This window comes from Pristiophorus japonicus, chromosome 3 (genome assembly GCF_044704955.1).
Source record: "Pristiophorus japonicus isolate sPriJap1 chromosome 3, sPriJap1.hap1, whole genome shotgun sequence".
NCBI lineage: Eukaryota > Metazoa > Chordata > Chondrichthyes > Pristiophoridae > Pristiophorus > Pristiophorus japonicus.
In genome coordinates this window covers 312,744,420-312,763,854 of record NC_091979.1, presented here as the reverse complement: position 1 = coordinate 312,763,854, position 19,435 = coordinate 312,744,420, and the positions used below count along the sequence as shown (strand labels likewise).

The 19,435-nt window shown below is 45.5% G+C and overlaps 1 protein-coding gene and 1 pseudogene across 1 annotated transcript in view; one reads left to right on the top strand and one right to left on the bottom strand.

Moving 5' to 3' along the window:
- LOC139260355 (cGMP-dependent protein kinase 1) overlaps window positions 1-19,435 on the top strand; it is a 1,295,119-nt gene that overhangs the window by 583,891 nt on the left and 691,793 nt on the right. The gene's annotated exons all lie outside the window — the stretch shown is intronic.
- LOC139260640 (U2 spliceosomal RNA) lies at window positions 9,005-9,235 on the bottom strand (annotated as a pseudogene).

Below are 19,435 nucleotides of genomic sequence, written 5' to 3'. Positions count from 1 at the left end.
ATAATAAAATAATTAACACGTTGGATTATATTAAATCATCATCATCAACAAGAAACTGTTAACTGATCTCTGTTGCTCTGAAAATACGATTTAGGCTGTTGCCAAAGCAATTTCTTTATTCTATTGGCAGTACATCTATGAAAAAATATTTTTGGTTGCTGATTATTTATGAAAGTTTAAGCAAAGATGTAAACACAGTGCAAATTTTCATTGGAACAAGCTGAAGTGCATCTACAGTACAGAATACAATGAAGAGCTGACGACTTCTGTAAATAACTAGTGTCAATGGGAGCTGGAGCATGCGCTACATAAGGGGCTGGAACATGATCTTTGTGCTTCTATGGAAGATGTGAGAATACAGTAAACGTATGCTCCCCAGAGAGCATTATAAAAATGATTATTTTTTCTCTGGCGATGCGTTCAAAGGTAACAATGCAGGAATGGGGTTACAGTGACAGTAAGTCAATTATGTACGACTATGCTGATGAGCCACAAACGGAAAACCATTTGCATTGCTGCCAACTCCTGTAAAGTTACTGACCTTATCAAATACCATGCTAGTTCCAAGGCATATATGGCAGGGAAGAGGGTAAAGATACGATACGATGACGACCCCCAAGGAGGAAATGGCAGTAGTAGCAAATTCATTTATTTCCATGTGTCAAAGTTGTGCTAAATTCATCAGTGCTGAATAGGTGGTTTAGTGACTGTGTGAACACAACCTGAGAGAATAAAGCTCAGTCCTTGGTATCCAGTGGCGTCATACAGCAACATCCTTGCCACTGGACCAAGACCTAGTTCTGTCAAGCCCGTGTGGTGGCTGGTGTGCAACGGCCACCACACGTTAAAAAAATCCACACACAGGCATCTTCCACCCTTCAACATGTAGTTCGGGACCTGGAATATCAGATCCTTCATTGAAACACCTTGAATTCATCCCTTTTTGGTGTCGAAGCAAATCATCCTCGATACGTGGGGACCACCTAAGAAGAAGACAACAACACTAACCCGACATCGAGTGCTGAAATCTATCATCACTCTGTAAATTCTATTAAATAGATGGAGGAAGATTGATATATAACCCCTGTGTACCAGGCTATAACCATATCCAGAATCTGTGGAATAACAATGTCATTAAAATTGGATAAGCTTTTCCTGCTCCTGTCATGCAGTCACAAATGATTCGAGTAGGGATTTGCTAATCCTACTTTGGGTAACAAGGGAGACACTGTACTACAGTACTACATTCACCCCCATTTTCTATTTCTGTTTTGATGCCATTTTTCTTTTCTATTTTAATGATATCAATAAAAATGTTACTTCACAAATATGACCCATTCCTGTTATTTTAAGATTGGTGTATTTCTCTGCCACTGGGCAGGCACACATTGATTTATTTTGCTCTTTCTTTTCTGAATTAACCTTCAAAGACTAAATGCAAAATATGCAGCACCTGCTTATAAATGTTTCCCTCCAGGAATTGAATGTCCAGAAAGGCCAACGTAATACAGACTTCCTGGTGCCTTTTGTTTAGCGAACTGACAGAAAGTTTATCCAACCACATGACTCAGAGTTGACTGGAAGTGATCCAAATAAAACAAGGAATAGTCGATGTCTTTTTTGCATTTAATGTGCATAAACTCCCAGCTGCTTATTGTAAGCACTGCTCGTAGCAGTAATAATTCAGAATTTTAGATGTTTTCGCTTCATGACAGCATTCCCCTTGCGATTGTATCTATTTATGGGTGGAGTGCTGATATAGTGACACCGACATCAAGCACATCTGAATGAGAAGCCATTTATAATCATATTTTTCATAGGAAATGCTCTGGGGAGAAGGGGAGATTGCTTTGTGTATTCTTTAACTGTGTCGAATTGCTGGTTGGTTTTACAATATGCTTTTGGGAGATGGGAGAAGAGTATGTAAAAGCCATATGCATGTAATACAGTACATTTATTTTGCATGTTCTTGCAGCCAATTTCTTGTTGCTTCTGCTTGTCATAATTTTTTTTAAATATTCCAACTCTTAAAGTCGAAAAATTGTTGTTATGAGATTTCTGATGAATTATTCACAAGTTCCAAATCTTTTCAATAATGTAGAGTGCACTTGTATGGTCCTCTGTTGAAGGTAGTGACTCAGGCAAAATATGATTCAATGGGCATTGGTAGCCCTGCAGTGTGTGAGCCTTGCCATGCGTGGATGGGGGCGGGGTGGGGGGGGGGCTGGGGCGGTGGCAGGAGGGACACATTTATGGCTAAACATCATCTGACACCCTCGCCCACATATTCCAGCCAGGACCACCGGCTAGTGACCAGGAATAGATAATCTGGCTAATCTCCCCTGGAGACACATAGGCCAACTTTAGTTTCCTGCAGATACCCTGATAACTCAGAACTGACTAGGATTTGAACCTGTACCCTTCCTGGTCTGTAGAGCTTCATTTGAAATATTAGTAACATTAGGAGCAGGCATATAAGCCATTCAGCCCCTCGGGATGGCTCTGCCATTGAATCAATGAGATCATGGCTGATCTGCACCTCAGCTCCATTCACCCGCCTATGCTCCATATCCCTCGATACCCTTAACCCAACAAAAATCTATCAATCTCTGTCTTACTAGTTCATTATTTAGCTTGTTGATATCCTGCTGATGCATATCGGGCTGGATTTTCTGGCCCTTTGCGCTCCAGGTTTTGTCCCGGGGTGAAAGCTGGCGGTGAGCTCTGCAGTACCCCGTCATGATCCTCCAGTCGGGTTTTGTGACGGTGCTGAGCACCACTGCCGGGAAGAGTTGCACTGCATGTGCAACGCTTCTGGTTGCGACACCAGGTAGCGTTTTGACTCTTGCCCAATCCATTCGCCTGGAAATGCGTCCGCAGTGACGGCCTGAGAAATCAGTGCGGTCCAGCATAGCCGACGGCACAGAAGAAGGTAAAGTACGACAAAAGTAAGTGCGAGGGCTTGTTCTTTTAATTTTTTTTTTTAGTGATTTGTGTTGTGGTGGCGTGGGCAATGTTTTGGGAATGTTTTTGTGGGTTTTTTAAAGGTGTTTTTCCACCCCTCCCCAGGCCTCTCTCGGTGCGCACACGGCCTGGCACTTTAGTTTGCAAGTTTCCAAATCTCGCGCCACAAGCAGTGTACAATGCCTCCCTTAGTGCTGTGTCCCCTGATGCAGGGCCCAGATGCCGAAACTTCCATACTAAAGCGCAAACTATTCCCGGCCGCTAACTTTCCCGCCCTGCACCCCAAGAACAGAAAAACATAGAAACATAGAAAATAGGTGCAGGAGTAGGCTATTCGGCCCTTTGAGCCTGCACCACCATTCAATAAGATCATGGCTGATCATTCACCTCAGTACCCCTTTCCTGCTTTCTCTCCATACCCCTTGATCCCTTTAACCGTAAGGGCCATATCAAACTCCCTCTTGAATATATCCAGTGAACTGGCATCAACAACTCTCTGCAGCAGGGAATTCCACAGGTTAACAACTCTCTGAGTGAAGAAGTTTCTCCTCATCTCAATCCTAAATGACCTACTGTTATCCTAAGACTGTGTCCCTTGGTTCTGGACTTCCCCAATATCGGGAACATTCTTCCCGCATCTAACCTGTCCAGTCCCGTCAGAATTTTATACGTTTCTCTGAGATCCCCTCTCATCCTTCTAAACTCCAGTGTATACAGTGTATAAAGGCCCAGTTGATCCAGTCTCTCCTCAAAACCTAAAATCCAGCCCATCGTGTCGATTGGAGCTCCCATGGTTGCACCTATTATCAGCTGATTCTGCAGTAATAATTGTTTCTTTCAGCTGGGTTTTTTTGTTTAATCATTTTTAAGCATTGAATCCTGGAATCTGAATCGGAATTCTGCCAAAATGCAGACTTTCCAAAATAAAATAAATCTTAATTCAAATAGTTTGAATTCCAAGCAGCCTGTCTGATAAATAACGACATGCCCAATTTACAGATCCTAATTAATCATTTGCCACCAAGGAATGTAGCTGTTTTTAGCTAGCTGTTTGACTTCGGAATGTGCTGCTTTTTACCCAATAAACCTAACAACTTAAACTCTTCACTCTCGATAGGGAAAAAAAGTGGGCCTGTTTGCATTTATTTATTCTTGTTGAGTTCTTCACGTGAACCATTTAATCATAACTAAAGTTAAGAAACAATCGAGTTTTTAATCGCCTTTAGTTGTCTCGCAGTTCTGTGTAACATAGGAGGAGGCTGCTGCACTTACACTCCCAGGGCCTCTGCTGAAGGTATAAAGACAAAAACTTGCATTTAGATAGCTCCTATCATGATCTCAGGTTCCAAAATGCTTTACAGCCAATGAAGTCATTTTTGAAAGTCACTGTTGCAGCGAAGGGAAATGTGGCAGCCAATTTGTGCACAGCAAGATCCCATAAACAGCAATTAAATAAAGAATCAGATATTCTGTTTTAGTGATGCTGGTTGAGGAATAAATATTGGCCTGGACACCAGCATTTATTGATGTATCCAGCTACACTGCATTGTAGCAAATGATTGATTAGGAGCCCAAAATTGTACAGGCCACTTACTTATCAGATTTTGGCTTCATATCAACAGATCTAAATTGAAGGACAGCCTGGGTGATGATGTGCTGCATCATATACAGTATGTGGATCTAATTACAGTTTTAATCTCACAAGCAAGTGAGGATGCTACACTCTAGTGGCTGGATCATCTTCTTATGCAATCCAGTACGATTAACTTGAAGTTATATTTTGCAAATAAATTGAACTATCTAGTAATCTGAATTAAGCAATGCAGATGAAATTCAAATTAACAGATAATTTATATTAAGTGAATTAAGAGTAGACTGTAATCAATATGATTTATAGGAATAAATAGTCTGATTTCAGCATGAGCTGCCACATAAAATCATATTCAAAATCTCATTGCAACTACAGTTCTGACAATTTTTTAAAATGTAGTTATTAATTGAAGCTCTTGGTGAAATTGGCGATACTGATGAATTATTTATTCTCTCTATTTCAATCAGTTGCAATCTCAATAAGTCTTTCTAGGTCAGATATGACCCAAACACAAGATATATTGTAGCGCCTGCCCTTCACTGCAGTATCACTGAAATGTTCTGCATATTTTCAGCTGAAGAACCCGACGTTGAAAGAATGAGGCAGTTTTGACAGTGACTACAAACTGTTCTCAATATACTGAGAACCTGTGACCTTTAAGTTATTGGATTGCTCGCAGAGAGATGGTTCACTGAATTGAAGGCGTAAGATCACACTGATAAATCACTCAGCTGCCGCAGTGTTTGGTTTAGGGTTCACTTGCGATAGTTTTGGATTAAATATTCATCAATTGTGTCAGAACCGTTGTATTCTTCACTATGCAATTGCACACGCGAAGTTGGGGATACCAACTGGTACCTTGAGACACTGCAAAAAATCAATGTTCTTAGTCACTGGCAAACAATGCACCCATTCCGAAGTGCTGTGCAAGTAACAATTGCATTTTTATCTCGTTTCATTTTTTATTTCCCACTCTCTTTGGTTCCCACTACCTTATTTCCCCGTTGAGAAGATGAAATAAAAGCTCCAAATTTTCCTGCCTGATCTTGGGGCAGCCAGGAATGGCAGGTGGGCGGAAAGCTCCACTTGTCTGTGATGGCCGAGTGATGGCAAGCAGCTCAGACTGCCTGAGGGATGATCTGTGCCTGCCTGCTGGCACTCACACAGCTGCATTTACAGATACCATACTTATTATGGCAGAGGCTCGCTCGAATACACAAATGTGTGATATCTTGAGTCAGTCAGTGATATAATGCTTCGATAAGTTTTCTGTCATTGTTCGACGACATACTGTTCTCAATATACTGAACAGTATGTAGTCGAACAATGACTATGGTACACATCAAAAACAACACACTTGGGGCTGGATTTTTTTTTGAGATTTCGGAGTGGTAATGGTGATGGGGCGGCCCTGATATCGCCTGGAAAAAGTTTGCGTCCTCATCTGCAAAATTTGCGCAAAAATAAGGTTCCATGATCGGGGGCGCACAATCAGGCATTACACAAGGACGTTTTTGTGTCCAAGCCAAAAATCGCGGCGTTATAAAAGTTTTGTTGATTTAAGTAACTTTATTGTTGTTTAGTGCCCTGCAACAGAACTTTGTACATTGTACGCCTTACTTTGGTGGGGGAAATTTTTGTTACTTTGTGGCAGTAATATTTAAGATTCATCATTTGTCATTGGTGTCGAGTGCATCATTCCAATGTTCACCGGAGATGTGCCTTTATTAGCTCCATCCCTCAGTTTCCTCTATTTAGGAGCTGGTCCATTATGAGCTGGCGACATGAGACCCTTGGTCCGGCAGCATGTCCACGCTGCCTCCCCTGTGGGTGGTGTAGCTATCCAATGGGGGCCTTGCCAGGCTCCTCTTCATCATCCTCCTCCTCCTCCTGCTCCTGAGGTGGCCCTGCTATCGCCACTGGCAATGCCTGGCCTCATGATGGCCAAGTTGTGCAAAATGCAGCACACCACAATGAATTTGTATACCTGTTGAGGGGCATATTAAAGGCTCTTCCTGAGTGATCCAGGCACGGTCTCTCTGTAGGAGATGGCATATCTCTGTCAGCATTTCCTTCCGGAAGTGGAGCCTTTTTACACACTGCTACTCAGAGAGTTGGAGGTATGAGCATTGGTGCCTATAAACCTGTGGGGGATAAGCCCTCCTCCCCAGATGCCTTTGGCCTCTCCTCACCCGTGGGCCGACATGGCCAAGAGCCCTTCTTCTAGCTTGATGCTGCTTAGCAATAGCATGGAGCATGTTACACTGGCAAACTAGTAATGCCCCCATTAAGTTTCCTCACTCACCTCGTGATGGCAGATAAAATTGCCGTATGCAAGTTGGAGCTTCACTGTGCGTGATGTGTGCAACCGTTGCAGTCAATGTGACCTGGGATGTAGGAACCTCATCCCTCCATATACTGCCAATACCGCCTGCTGCACCCTGGGAACGCCTGGTTTTTCCTGGAGCGGGTGTTAAATGAGGCGTTGGGGCCGAATTTTGCATCCAGGGCGTTAGCGGAGCATTGCACGATAATTGATGTCATGATCTCTGTGAAACTAGAGGATGGGATGGTAAGTTGTTACGCCACCACAAACCATGAGCCGAATTTGTTGGCCGGGCGGTAAAAGCTGGATGCCTGGCATTACGATAGTAACATCATTTACCGTCCCTCCGGAGCACAAACGAGCCAAAAATCCAGCCCTAGGTCTTCGACACACACACGCACGCACGCACTTAGCAGAATTGTAGCGGGATCAGTAACAAATTTCAGATATTGTCTTTGGGGCGGACTCGGCTGCTTTGTGCCTCTCATTAGCGCCTGGGGCGCTGAAACAGTGCGCTAAAGGGGTTAGTGACCAGGCGTGGCGAATTTAGCGACACCCGCGAATTTCACTGCCGGCTTACACTTAGCGCCTGGGCCTCTCGTGCCTCGCAAATCATGACATCATAAAGTGTGCAGCACCCTGTTACCGTCCCAGATGTGAAATTGCCTCCTGCCCACTACTGTATCACCGGGCGTCAACAATGGCAGGAAAAGGAGGTGTTGTCACCTCAGCTGGCCGCTTGGGGAGTGCTAATTAAAGGGATTGGTTTTCAGGTAGGCCAAACTTTATTCTTTGCACCAGTCTGGTGCCTGCTGAACATTTTTGTTGCTTTATTGCTGCAAGATGTCCAAGCCCTCCACTCTGAGTTTTTGGGGCTGTAATGGCAGTCGCGCAGGTCGCCTGACAACACAGAACTGAGCAGAAGTATGTTGTGCACCATCATTCCCTGAAGCCTCTGATGCCAGTATCATTGCACTCCATATTAACCAGCGCTCCGCCGCTACTACCCCACTCTCACACTTTAGCGCCCGAAGAGAAGTGGTTGGCGCTTGAGTTAGTGCTCCACTTCCCTCGGAGAGCTAGAGCTGAATTTCCTGGCGGCAGAAAATGATATTGCCTGGTGATACTTTCCGAGATTTCCAAAGTTATCACCCCAAACGGGGCGCAGTGGAATTTCTAGCCCTTTATTCCTGCAGCTGCCAGCAATAATGAGGCTGATAATTACAGATTGTCTGCGGTATAATTTAAACCACAATGCATTTATACAGCGCCTTTAATATAGTAAAACGTCCCAAGGTGCGTCACAGGAACGTCATCAGACAAAAATTGACGCCGAGCCAAAGAAGGAGATATTAAATGACCAAAAACTTGGTCAAAGAGGTAGGTTTTAAGGAAAGTCTTAAAGATGGAGAAGCAGAAAGTTTTGGAGAGGGAATTACAGAGAATAGGACAACACATGGCTGCCAATGGTGGGGCGAAGGAAGTCAGGGATTCAAAAGAGACTAGAATTGGAGGAATGCAGATTTCTCGGCGGGTTGTAGGGCTGGAGGAGGTTAACGAGATAGGGAGGGGTGAGGCCATGGAAAGATTTGAACACAAGGATGAGAATCTTAAAGCAGTCCCAGTCAATCAAGACCACTCTGTATACATTTACTGTACTGCAGGATACTTGTAGTGGTATTTCAAGAAACATTACACAAAATATAGCACATTTATTACTTTTGTTTAATACATTTTTTTTACCCACTCTGAAGGTGCCGATTCATGCTGTGGTGTGATTCTGGAGTTGTCAGACACACACTATAGTCCCTGGCCCAAGTCCCCATTCTTAAAATGTAGACCTAGAAAGTGACTGCTAGCAGGCTATTCAAATGCAGGGGCATTACAGCTGAGCCTTCTTGTGCCCCTCACCCAACAAGCACACTTTTAAAAAATTCGATCCAGGATGTGTGTGTCACGAGCAAGGCCAGTATTTTATTTTTTTTATTTTTTTTATTTTTTATTTTTTTTTTATAAATTCGTAGCCAATCGTTTCCAATTCTTTGTCAAGTCACAAACGCCAGAGGTCACCCTGCACCAGTCAAGGATCACTCTGCGCCAATGCTCTTAGCCAAAAGGCCTAGAGCCACTGCACCGTTCCTGGAAGTACTGCAATACCAGGTTCGTGCCATGGAGGTGGATGGGTCAGGTCCCCCACACACCTCCGTGGAGGTGGATGGGTCAAGCCATCCCACCCACCTCCTGTTTACAAAAATGTAAGCATATACCTTCCTGACCAGGGAGAAACCACCCGGAGGTCATGGTGGCTGGTCAGGTTAGTTATGCAGATCTTAGCCAAAAGGCCGAGAAGGCCAGTATTTATTGCCCATCCCTAATTGCCCTTGAGAAGGTAGTGGTGAGCCACTTTCTTGAACCGCTACAGTGCGTGTGGTGAAAGCATTTCCGCCTTGCTGTTAGGGAGGGAGTTTCAGGATTTTGACCCAATGACGATGAAGGAACGGCGATATATTCCCAAGTCAGGATGGTGTGTAACTTGGAAAGGAACGCGTAGGTGATGGTGTTCCCGTGCGCCTCTGCCCTTGTCCTTCCAGGTGGTAGAGGTTGCGGATTTGGGAGGTGATGCCACAGAAGCCGTGGTGAGTTACTGCAGTGCATCTTGTTAATGGTACACACTGCAGCCACGGTGCACCGGTGGTGGAGGGAGTGAATGTTTAAGGTGGTGGATGGGGTGCCAATCAAGTGGGCTGCTTTGTCTTGAATGGTGTCGAATTTCTTGAGTGTTGTTGGTGCTACACTCATCCAGGCAAGTGGAGAGTATTCCATTACACTCCTGACTTGTGCCTTGTAGATGGTGGAAAGGCTTTAGGGAGTCAGGAGGTGAGAATACCCAGTCTCTGATCCGCTCTTGTTGCCACAGTATTTGTGGTTGGTCCAGTTAAATTTCTGGTCAATGGTCACCCCTCATCATCATAGGCAGTCCTTCGAAATCGAGGAAGACTTGCTTCCATTCTAAAAATGAGTTCTGACTAAACAGTCCAATACGGGAATTACAGTCTCTGTCACAGTGGGACAGACAGTCGTTGAAGGAAAAGGTGACTGGTTTTCCGCACGCTCCTTCCGCTGCCTGCGCTTGGTTTCTGCACGCTCTCGGCGATGAGACTCGAGGTGTTCAGCGCCCTCCCGGATGCTCTTCCTCCACTTAGGGCGGTCTTTGGCCAGGGACTCCCAGGTGTTGGTGGGGATGTTGCATTTTATCAGGAGGTTTTGAGGGTGTCCTTGAAATGTTTCTTCTGCCCACCTTGTGCTTGCTTGCCGTGAAGGAGTTCCGAGTAGAGCACTTGCTTTGGGAGTCTTGTGTCAGGCACGTGAACAGTGCGGCCCGCCCAGCAGAGCTGGTCGAGTGTGGTCAGTGCTTCAATGCTGGGGATGTTGGCCTGGTCGAGAGCGCTAACGTTGATGCGTCTGTCCTCCCAGGGGATTTGTAGGATCTTGCGGAGACATCGTTGATGGTATTTCTCCAGCGAGTTGAGGATGTTGATGGTGGTGGTTTCAGCGATGTTAATGCCATTGAATATCAAGGAGAAATGGTTAGACTCTCACTTGTTGGAGGTAGTCATGGTCTGGCACTTGTGTGGCGTGAGTCTTACTTGCCACTTATGACCCCAAGTCTGCATGGACTTGCTTCATTATCTGAGGAATTGCGAATGGAACTGAACACTGAAATCATCAGCGAACATCCCCACTTCTGACCTTATGATGGAGGGAAGGTCATTGATGAAGCAGCTGAAGGTGCTTGGGCCTAGGACACTGCCCTGAGGAACTGCTGCAGCGATGTCCTGGGGCTGCGATGGTTGACCTCGAGCCACCACAACCATCTTCCTTTGTGCTAGGTATGACTCCAGTGGAGAGATTTCCCAGATTCCCATTGATATCAATTTTACTAGGGCTCCTTGATGCCGCACTCAGTCAAATGCTGCCTTGATGTCAAGGCAGTCACTCTCACCTCATGTCTGGAATTCAGCTATTTTATCTATGCTTGGACCAAGGCTGTAATGAGGTTTGGAGCCGAGTGGTCCTGACAGAACCCAAACTGAGCATCGGTGAGCAGGTTATTGGTGAGTAAGTGCCGCTTAATAGCACTGTCAACGACACCTTCCAGCATTTTGCTGATGTTTGAGAATAGACTGATGAGGCAGTAATTGGCTGGATCAGATTTGTCCTGCTTTTTGTGGACAGGTCAAACCTGGGCAGTGTTCCACATTGACGGTTGGATGCCAGTGTTGTAGCTATACTGGAACAGCTTGGCAAGAGGCATGTCTAGTTCTGGCGCACAAGTCTTCAGCAGAACAGCCAGGATGTTGTCGAGTCCCAGAGCCTTTGTTGTATTCAGTGCGCTCAGCCGTCTCTGGATAACGGTCAGGATGGGACACTGGCTGATTTTTTAAATGAATGGAAGGCCAGTGAAGCGGATTCTGTTTTGGGCATGCAATCTTCCCTGCCCAATATTCCTTCTTGTCTTCCACCTCGGCGATACTTTAGGGCCGAGGAATAGACACCAAGGTCTACCCCAGCTAATTTAATTCAGTCAGATTGTTTGAGCTGCCACACTTCTCCTTAAAAGAAATGAGGTGACACCATTTTCATTGCACCAGGAGGACAATTATTTCCTGTGCAGAGTCAGCAATCCTCCCGGGATTTCTGGTACATCCACATGTTCATGTACCTGCAGCTGGCAGTGAGGTGAGAGAGGCCTCCTACCTCACATTTAGAAGGGTCAAGGCGCAACTTGCAACTGGACCCGAGGGTTTGTGGAGTGGTCGCTGGAAAACCTGGAAGCAAAATGTTAGCAAGGTATTTCAAATTCTCTCGTTCCCCAGGGTGGCCACTGGGCCTTGGAGCCTTCTGACAGCTGCTGGATAGTTGCAGCCAGAAGGCCAAATGCTGGTGGGCCCAGGAGTATGGGCTCAATTTTGGCTGAGCCCGTTTTTTAGCGTACTTACCCGAGTTGCGCTGCTTACGTACATCCGGAGATGCTCCAGAAAAAAAAATGTTCCAACTTTGGCCGCTGTCTGGCCTTCTCTGCAGCCGCGCAGCATGGCCAGTCGCCTCGGGGGAGGGGGGGGGGTGGGGGGGGTGGAGCCTATTCAAAAAAATCCAGCAACTCCTGGGGTAAATTGAGCGCTAAAACTGCAGGCCTCTTGCTGCTGATTCCTCACCCCCCACCATGGGAGTGGCCGACAAAAGGCAACGTATCTCCCCCCTCACAGATGCAACACACATCTGGTATGCTGTATCTTTTGGGAGCCCAATAGGAACTTGGGTGGAATGATCCAAAACCCTTCTGAACAACAACAATTTCTTTAGTATCAATGTGTAGAATGTATCAATCCAGCCTCGTGGTAATTCATGCAAAATGTCTTTATCCGTAAGTTAAAATTCTAAATTGGAAGTGTTATGTATGCAAACCTCACCAATGTGTAAGACTTGCCACCAGGGGGCACACCTGTGGGAGACCTAAGGGTCACCTGTGCACCCTGGGCAAGCAGGTATAAAAGGCAATCCACCATGCTGCTTCCTCACTCTGGAGTTACATTAAAGAGACAAAGGTCACAAGGGATGAGGTCCTACGAGGCGAATTTAGGGAGCTAGGAGCTAAATTAAAAAGTAGGTCCTCAAAAGTAGTAATCTCAGGATTGCTACCAGTGTCGCGTGCTAGTCAGAATAGGAATCGCAGGATAGCTCAGATGAATACGTGGTTTGTGGCTTGAGAAATGGTGCAGAAGGGAGCGATTCAAATTCCTGGGGCATTGGAACCGGTTCTGGGGGAGGTGGGACCAGTACAAACCAGACGGTCTGCACCTGGGCAGGACTGGAACCAATGTCCTAGGGGGAGTGTTTGCGAGTGCTGTTGGGGAGGAGTTAAACTAACATGGCAGGGGGATGGGAACCTATGCAGGGAGACAGAGGGAAATAAAAAGGAGGCAGAAGCAAAAGATAGAAAGGAGAATAGTAAAAGTGGAGGGCAGAGAAACCCAAGGCAAAAAACAAAAAGGGCCACATTACAGCAAAATTCTAGAGGGGCAAAGTATATTAAAAAAACAAGCCTGAAGGCTCTGTGCCTCAATGCGAGGAGTATTCGGAATAAGGTGGATGAATTAACTGTACAGATAGCAGTTAATGGATATGATGTGATTGGCACCATGGAGACATGGCTCTAGGGAGACCAAGGCTGGGAACTCAACATCCAAGGGTATTCAGCATTTAGGAAGGAGAGACAGAAAGGAAAAGGAGGCGGGGTGGCATTGCTGGTTAAAGATGAAATCAATGCAATTGTCAGGAAGGACATTAGCCTGGATGATGTGGAATCGGTGTGGGTGGAACTGCGGAGTACCAAAGGGCAGAAAACACTATTGGGAGTTGTGTGTAGACCACCAAATAGTAGTAGTGAGGTTGGGGACAGCTTCAAGCAAGAAATAAGGGATGTGTGCAATAAAGGTACAGCAGTTATCATGGGCGACTTTAATCTACACATTGATTGGGCTAACCTAACTGGTAGCAATGCGGTGGAGGAGGATTTTCTGGAGTGCATTAGGGAGGGTTTTCTAGACCAATATGTCGAGGAACCAACCAGGGAGCTGGCCATCCTAGACTGTGTATTGTGTAATGAGAAGGGCCTAATTACAACTTTGTTGTGCGAGGCCCCTTGGGGAAAAGTGATCATAATATGGTAGAATTCCTTATTAAGATGGAGAGTGACAAAGTTAATTCGGAAACTAGGGTCCTGAACTTAAGGAAAGGTAACTTTGACGGTATGAGGCGTGAATTGGCTAGAATAGACTGGCAAACAATTCTAAAAGGGTTGACAGTGGATAAGCAATGACAAACATTTAAAGATCACATGGATGAACTTCAGCAAATGTACATCCCTGTCTGGAGTAAAAATAAAACTGGGAAGGTGGCTCAACCGTGGCTAACAAAGGAAATTAAGGATAGTGTTAAAGCCAAGGAAGAGGCATATAAATTGATTAGAAATCAACAGAGGAGGACTTAGGGTTTAATTAAGAGGGGGAAAATAGTGTACGAGAGGAAGCTTGCAGGGAATATAAAAACTCACTGTAAAAGCTTCTATAAATATGTGAAGAGAAAAAGATTAATACAGACAAACGTCGGTCCCTTGCAGTCGGATTCAGGTGAAATTATAATGGTGAACAAAGAAATGGCGGACCAATTGAACCAACACTTCGGTTCTGTCTTCATGAAGGAAGACACAAATAACTTTCCGAAGGTACTAGGGGACAGTGGGTCTAGTGAGAAGGAGGAACTGAAGGATATCCTTATTAGGCGGGAAATTGTGTTAGGGAAATTGATGGGATTGAAGGCCGATAAATCCCCGGGGCCTGATAGTCTGCATCCCAGAGTGCTCAAGGAAGTGGCCCTAGAAACAGTGGATGCATTGGTGATCATTTTCCAACAGTCTATCAACTCTGAATCAGTTCCCATGGACTGGAGGGTAGCTAATGTAAAACCACTTTTTAAAAAAGGAGGGAGAGAGAAAACGGGTAATTATAGACGGGCTAGCCTGACCTCAGTAGTGGGGAAAATGTTGGAATCGATCATGAAGGACGAAATAGCAGCGCATTTGGAAAGCGGTGACAGGATCGGATCAAGTCAGCATGGATTTATGAAAGGGAAATCATGCTTGACGAATCTTCTGGAATTTTTTGAGGATGTAACTAGCAGAGTGAACAAGGGAGAACCAGTGGATGTGGTGTATTTGGACTTTCAGAAGGCTTTTGACAAGGTCCCGCACAAGAGATTGTTGTACAAAATTAAAGCACATGGTACTGGGGGTAATATACTGACGTGAATAGGGAACTGGTTGGCAGACAGGAAGCAGAGAGTCGGGATAAACGGGTCTTTTTCAGAATGGCAGGCAGTGATTAGTGGAGTGCCGCAGGGCTCAGTGCTGGGACCCCAGCTCTTTACAATATGCATTAATGATTTGGATGAAGGAATAGAGTGTAATATCTCCAAGTTTGCAGATGACACTAAACTGGGTGGTGGTGTGAGCTGTGAGGAGGATGCTAAGAGGCTGCAGGGTGACTTGGACAGGTTAGGTGAGTGGGCAAATGCATGGCAGATGCAGTATAATGTGGATAAATGTGAGGTTATCCATTTTGGGGGCAAAAACACGCAGGCAGAATATTATCTGAATGGTGACAGATTAGGAAAAGGGGAGGTGCAATGAGACCTGGGTGTCATGGTTCATCAGTCATTGAAAGTGGGCACGCAGGTGCAGCAGGCGGTGAAGAAGGCAAATGGTATGTTGGCCTTCATATCTAGGGGATTTGAATTTAGAAGCAGGGAGGTCTTATTGCAGTTGTACAGGGCCTTGGTGAGGAATATTGTGTTCAGTTTTGGTCTCCTAGTCTGAGGAAGGACATTCTTGCTATTGAGGGAGTGCAGCGAAGGTTCACCAGATTGATTCCAGGGATGGCTTGGCTGTTATATGAGGAGAGATTGGATCAACTGGGCTTTTATTCACTGGAGTTTAGAAGGATGAGAGGGGATCTCATAGAAACATATAAGATTCTGACGGGACTGGACAGGTTAGATGCGGGAAGAATGTTCCCGATGTTGGGGAAGTCCAGAACCAGGGGACATAGTCTTAGGATAAGATGTAGGCCATTTAGGACTGAGATGAGGAGAAACTTCTTCACTCAGAGAGTTGTTAACCTGTGAAATTCCCTGCCGCAGAGAGTTGTAGATGCCAGTTCACTGGATATATTCAAGAGGGAGTTAGCTATGGCTCTTACGGTTAAGGAGATCAAGGGGTATGGAGAGAAAGCAGGAATGGGGTACTGAGGGAATGATCAGCCATGATCTTATTGAATGGCGGCGCAGGCTCGAAGGGCCGAATGGCCTCCTCCTGCACCTATTCTTCTATGTTTCTATGAGCTTACAACACAGTCTTGTGGAGTTATTCTCATAAAAGGAAGGATGAGTCATCACCTGGTTTTCTCGGTGACCCTCTAATGGTTGGGATCAAGGTGATATTGGAAGCCAAATATTCCATGAGTGAAAGAACGCCTTGTACACTGAAGAACAGACCTACAGAACCTCGTGCCTTTTTCACCAGCAGGTAGAAACTGAAGAATTTTCCATTGACACATTGCAGCTTAATCCCATTTTGAATAAGTTATAATTTTGATTTACTTTAAATATTGGCATTCCAAAACCTATTGCCAAGATAGGCTGAGGACTTGCGCTTCAGGTCTTATTGGTTGAACGGCATGTTTACAGCCTTGGTTATTAATGACTCCTCTTGCAAATGATTAAGGAAAAGCAGAATTTCTCTTCATGGAGAAAAATAATCTCTGTGCAGTCGAAACTTTCTTCCCAGTGCACTCCTTGATTAAGCTGGAATGTACAACTTGGTGTGTTTGGGACTTTGGGAAATGCAACAAAGCACTGATCAAATTCTGGTGATGTACTTAACATCATTCACTGTACCTTGTGTTTAGATTCAACTCCTTCCCGATATTCATGTCTTTTCATTTGGTTCTTACTGGTTTAGTGAGCCAATCTGTCTTTCAAAGCAGACGTTAAACCAAGGCTCCGTCAAGTAAATTTCAAAGAGCCCTTTCTCTAAAGGATAAAATGCTGGAACTAATATGAAAGCAAAATACTGTGGATGTGGTGTTTGTCTGCCTAATAAAAAGCTGGAGCTGGCAGGGTTTTCAGCTTCTGCACTATTGCCATTTAGATTCTGTTACTGGGGCAACCTGCTGGAAAGCTGGGCATTTCCAATGATTGAGAAACGGCGCAGACTTGGACTATGCAATGTATCAATGCAAACAGATTGTTTGTATAGTTCAAATGGTTCACTGCAATACAAGTACGTATCTTGAGTTCATTGAAGTCGTGCATTAGTTGATACAATGAAAACCGTGTGGTACACACAACATTCCTCGCATCTTATATAGAAAATCAGTTATGCCCATCAGTATCTTGTGTATGGAGAAAGAGTCAGACTGAACACTGTGAGCTCAAAGTGAAGTGTGACCTTCGTCTTTTATTGCAGGTCTCCAGTGTGCCTCTCCAACCTGTGAAGCCTCCTTAAATACCTGTACTCCCAAGGGATTATGGGATCCCTTGGGACTCCAGGGGCTGAGCCCTCTGGTGGCTGTACAGAGTAAATCCAAGTTTACATATATAACACTCCCCCCCGCCCCAAATTCAATAGTGTAACTATTTACAATGTGAGTCGATCTGGGGCCCTTCTTGCCTTGGTTGATCGTCTCGGTGTGAAAGCTGGTGTTGTTGAATCATTTGTTGGGCCCTTGCTGGGCTGCTGTGCAGTTGGCCTTGCTGGGCTGCCTGGTGTGTTGGGCGCTGCTGGGCTGCTGTGGATGATGGGTTCTGCTTCGTGGTCAAGCGTGGTGTCGGTTGCCACTGGTGTGTATGTTGGAGTATCAAAAAAGGTAGGGTCCAAGGTGGGTTGCTCAGGATAGTCCCTGAATCTGAGTTTGATTTGGTTCAAGTGTTTCCGGTGAATGAGTCAATTTGAAAGTTTGACCCGAAACATCCTGGTTCCCTCTTTGGCCATGACAATGCCGGGAAGCCACTTGGGACTTTGTCCATAATGCAATACAAATACAGGATCATTGATTTCAATCTCGCGTGACACATTTGCGCTATCATGGTATGCACTTTGTTGAAGCCGTCTGCTCTCTACCTGTTCATGTAGATCAGGGTGAACTGACGAGAGCCTTGTCTTAAGTGCTCTTTTCATGAGCAGTTCAGCAGGTGGGATCCCAGTGAGCGAGTGGGGTCTCATGTGGTAGCTAAGCAGGACTTGGGATAGGCGAGTCTGTAGTGAGCCTTCAGTTACCCTCTTCAAGCCTTGCTTGATGGTTTGCACTGCTCTCTCTGCCTGACCATTGGATGCTGGTTTAAACGGGACAGATGTGACATGTTTGATCCCGTTACAGGTCATGAATTCTTTGAACTCAGCACTGGTAAAGCATGGCCCGTTGTCGCTCACCAGGACATCGGGTAAGCCATGGGTGGCAAACGTGGCCTGCAGGCTTTCAGTAATGGCAGCGGACGTGCTAGCCAACATTATCTGTATGGACATTTCAGCTTTGCGCCGCTGGAACGGCTTTATCTCTTCCTGCATTTCTACTGAGACACTGGACTAGCTCCCGTGAAGCAAACAGCTTTTGACTAGAGATAATAAGGGGTCCTGGCTTGTCCAGGATTTGATCCGCCGGGTAATGACGGGTGATTGCTCACTCTCAAATGCTTCCATAACCATGGCTAAATCTGCGGGCTATGCCATTTCCACCCCAGTGGTGGGAAATGGCAGCCTACTGAGAGCATCGGCGCAGTTTTCTGTGCCTGGCCTGTGACGGATGGCGTAGTTGTATGCGGACAACGTGAGTGCCCATCTCTGGATGCGGGCCGATGCATTGGTATTTATCCCTTTACACTCGGAAAACAGGGATATAAGTGACTTATGGTCAGTTTCCAATTCGAATTTTAGCCCAAACAGTTTGCTTATGCATCCAGGAGTCTGTCTAAGGCTGAGAGAGCCTACAGCATGATTGAGAAACAAGCATTAGCGTGTGTCTATGGGGTAAAGAAAATGCATCTTCACAGCAGTGTTACAAGACAAAGCAGAGAAATTTGACACCAAGCCACAAAAGAAAAAATTAAGGCAGATGACCAAAAGCTTGGTTAAATAGGTAAGTTTTAAGGAGCGTCTTAAGAGGAAAGAGGGGTAGAGAGGTGGAGAGGTTTAGGGAGGGAGTTCCAGAGCTTAGGGCCCAAACAGCTGAAGGCACAGCTACCAATGGTTGAGCGGTTATAATCAGGGATGTTCAAGAGAGCAGAATGTGAGGAGCACAGACATCTTGTGGGGTTGTGAGGCTGGAAGAGATTACAGAGATAGGGAGGGGCAAGGCCATGGAGTGATTTGTAAACAGTGATTTGTAAACAAGGATGAGAATTTTGAAATCTATGCTTTGTTTAACTGGGAGCCAATGTAAGTCAGAAAGCACAGGGGTGATGGGTGATCGTGACATGGTGCGAGTTAGGACACGGGCTGCTGAGTTTTAGATGACCTCAAGTTTACGTAGTGTAGAATGTGGGAGGCCAGCCAGGAGTAAGTTGGAGTTGTCAAGGCTCGAGATAACAAAGGCATGGATGAGGGTTTCAGAAGCAGAGCTGAGGCATAGGCGGAGGCGGGCAATATTGGAAAAAGGAAGTTTTAGTTATGCCACAGATATGTGACTGGTGTTATGTATGCAACACCTTGTAACCAGCATTCTACTGCCACCAGAGGGCACATCCACTGGAGTCCCAAGGGATCCCAGCATCCCTTGGGAGCATTGCATATAAGCAGGCCTTCCATGCTGTGGCAGCACTCTGGAGTCAGAATAAAGAGACTAAGGTCACACTTGCTCAAGTCTACAGTTCAGTCACATTACTGTATTTGAGACATAACAGCTAGAAACTCATTTCAGGGTCAAATATGACAGCTAGGTTGC